General features: G+C 42.8%; 1 protein-coding gene across 1 annotated transcript in view; it reads right to left on the bottom strand.

Annotated features, from left to right (window-relative positions):
• The window catches only part of WDR53 (WD repeat domain 53), a 33,504-nt gene that overhangs the window by 15,128 nt on the left and 14,773 nt on the right, over positions 1–3,603 (bottom strand). The gene's annotated exons all lie outside the window — the stretch shown is intronic.

Below are 3,603 nucleotides of genomic sequence, written 5' to 3'. Positions count from 1 at the left end.
GCCCGCACCTCGCTCAGCCAGTGAGCGGGAACCGGTCTATATGTGGGATCCGAACCCTCGGCGGGAGTGCCGCGGCGCTCTCAAGCGGCACACTGTAGCAGTGCGCCACCGGGCCGGCCCTAAACACAGTATTTCAAGGGTGGTGGTTTCATTTCATAAAATAGTGGCATGTAAGACACCTTAGGAGGTGTCTAATTCAATCCCTTCACTTTCAAGTAAGGAAACTAGTAGCCAAGAACCTTACCTAGTATTTGGATTAGAACCTTGTTTCTGTCAATGCTCAGATCAGAGTCCTTTTTCAATGAATTTTTTAGGGCCAACAATGGTGGTATTCCCCTTCCCTTAAATTACAAGTGAGATCACTAAATAATATTTACTGATTGCCCACTTAATTGGTCAGGACTCTTAGTTGCAAGTTAAAAATCCAGCTCAAACTAGCTTAAGCAAAAAAAAAAAAAAAAAAAAAAAAAAGGGCCAGGAATATACTTGTTTCAGGAATGGCTCATTTTCGGCTCAAAATTACTGAAGATTCTCTCCACCCTAAGAAAGACTTTCCACAAGGCCGGGCACTTACAGACTCACATCCTGTCAGCTTAGCTACCCCAGCAGTACATACCTGACTATTCTTGGGCTTCTTAGTCATGTTAGCCAATAAATTCCTTTTTATTCCCTTAAGCCAATTTGAATTTGGTCTGAATTTGCAACAAGAGTCCTGACTAAAACAGAACTAATCAAAATCAGCTCTCCACAAACAAGGACAATGGTAACCAATCAGATTCTCTTTTCAAAACTTTGAATGTAAGAGTAGGCATATGATAGGGCCAGCCCGTGGCTCACTTGGGAGAGTGTGGTGCTGATAACATCAAGGCCACGGGTTCGGATCCCTATATTGGGATGGCCGGTTGGCTCACTTGGGAGAGCGTGGTGCTGACAACACCAAGTCAAGGGTTAAGATCCCCTTACCAGTCATCTTTAAAAAAAAAAAAGATAGAGTAGGCATATGAGCAAAAGGTGAAAGAGCACACAGAGAAGAAAGCAATCGAAACTGTGATGAAAAGGAACTTCGTTTATTATTTTAAATTTATTTTTATTAGCATATTCATTATTACAAACCATACTTATTCTTTATGCCCCTTATCCAATCATTCCCTTTCCCCACCCCTCCCCCCTCTAATAACCATACATTTGTTCTATCTGATAGATTAATTCTTTTCTCTGTTGATTTGTTGCCTAGATGATCTGTCCAGTACTGAGACAGGTGTGATCAAGTTCTTCCCTATTATCGTAATGCAGATGCTTCTTCTGCTACTCTGGAGCATGCTTTGTGGAGAGAGGACCTCTTCTTTTTTCTTGTCTCACTGGTGCTTCTTGTGTCAATGCAGTTGAGAGTCTGGCATGCCATCTGCACGGTGGCTATGACTGCTGCTATAGAAACTAGTCGCTTTTGTGGTAGCCATGGCAATTGCAGGGGCTATGGTGGGCTACCTGTGTGGACATGGTGTTTTTGGTGTGCTCTTTACCTGGTTGTGGCTGGGTTTGGCTTCCCTGGGCTCCATACCTCAGGACCCTGGTGGGGCCCTGGGGTGGTGGTGGCAGCTTGCCTAGTTGCGGCTGAATTTGGCTTCTCCCGGCTTCAGCTCTCTTCTTGTGTGGTGTCTGGCTAGTATGTGGATCTGAACGCTTGACCTTAGTGTTATCAGCATGATGTTCTAACCAAATGAGCTAACCAGCTAGCCCTGAAACTTACTCTTGATACACTATCTTGGCCTCTATCCTCTTTCCTATTTTATATCTTCTGCTTAGTCATTATTTCTGCTTATTTATAACTTCAAGTTATTCTTGTTCCCACTAGCATCATGATGACCTGGATTGGTGCATAATGTCCTAAACTGATGTGACCCTGTAACCCTTTTCTTAAAAACACAAAAGATCATTGTCAGAAAAGCCTCTGGGCTTTACACAGAACAAGAAAGGACAGATTTCCTCTTCCAACTTGGTATAAGGCTCCTCATGACATTCTGGGATCAGAAATAGCTAATGTTATAACTAACGTGGTGACTGCATTTGGACCAAATGTGGGCTTCCCTAAGGCAAGAGACTTGACAAAACAACCAAAGTCCTTTCCAGGCAGGTAATGGTGCCTGCAGTTTTCCTGGATCTATGAGTCTTGATCCCTGTGGCGTTAATATGGGGGAAATCACCTACTTTGCTGGTTTGGAATAAGAAATGAAATAGTAATGTGTTGCTTGACAACAGGGACATGTTCTGAAAAATGTGTTGTTAGGCGACCATCTTTGTGCAAACATCATAGAGTGTATTTACATAAACCTTGATGGTACAGCCTACTACACACCTAGGCTATATGGTAAAGCATATGGCTCCTAGGCCACCAACCTATACAGCATGTTATTATACTGAATACTGTAGGCAATTATAACACAATGGTATTTATGAATCTAAACGTAGTAAAGGTACAGTAAAAATATGGTATGTAAGATTAAAAATGGTATGCCTGTATAGGACCCTTACCATGAATGGGGCTTGTAGGGCGAGAAGTTGCTCTGGGTGAGTCAATGAGTAGTGAGTGAATGTGAAGGTCTAGGACACTACTGTATACTACTGTACACTTATAAACACTGTACACTTAGGCTACACTAAATTTATAAAAATATTTTTCTTCAGGCTGGCTGGTTAGCTCACTTGGTTAGAGCGTGGTACTGCTAACACCAAGGTTTGGATCCCTGTACCGGCCAGGCACCAAAAAATAAAATAAAATAAATAATAATAATAATAAATTAACCTTAGCTTACAATAACTTTTTTACTTAATAAACTTTAAAATTTTTTAAAACTTTTTTACTCTTTTGTAGTAACACTTAAAACACACATTGTACGGTTGTACAAAAAAAGTTTTTATCCTTATTCGATAAGCTTTTTTCTATTTAAAAAACTTTTTTTCTTTTTACTTTTTAAATTTTTTGTTAAAAACTCAGACACAAACACAATTAGCCTAGGACTACAAAGGGTTAGAATCACAAATATCACTGTCTTCCACCTCCACATCCTGTCCCACTGGTAGGTCTTCAGGGGTAGTAACATGCCTGGAGCTGTCATCTTCTAAGATAACAATGCCTACTTCTGGAATACTTCCTGAAGGACCTGCCTGAGGCTGTTTTACAGTTAGCTTTTTTTTTTTTTGGTGGCTGGCCTGTACAGGGATCTGAACCCTTGACCTTAGTATTATCAGCACCATTCTCTACCAAATGAGCCAACTGGCCAGCTCCCTAGCTATTTTTTTTATAAGTAGGAGTACATTCTAAAATAATGATAAAAAGTATAGTAAATATTGGGCCGGCCTGGTGGCGCACTGCTACACTGCGCCGCTTGGGAGTGCGGTGGCGCTCCCGCCGAGGGTTCGGATCCCACATACAGACCGGCGGCCTGGTGGCGCACTGCTACACTGCGCCGCTTGGGAGTGCGGTGGCGCTCCTGCCGAGGGTTCGGATCCCACATACAGACCGGCGGCCTGGTGGCGCACTGCTACACTGCGCCGCTTGGGAGTGCGGTGGCGCTCCTGCCGAGGGTTCGGATCCCACATACAGAC

Source organism: Galeopterus variegatus, unplaced genomic scaffold (assembly GCF_000696425.1).
Source record: "Galeopterus variegatus unplaced genomic scaffold, G_variegatus-3.0.2 Scaffold322, whole genome shotgun sequence".
Lineage (NCBI taxonomy): Eukaryota > Metazoa > Chordata > Mammalia > Dermoptera > Cynocephalidae > Galeopterus > Galeopterus variegatus.
This window is presented reverse-complemented; position numbering and strand designations above follow the sequence as displayed.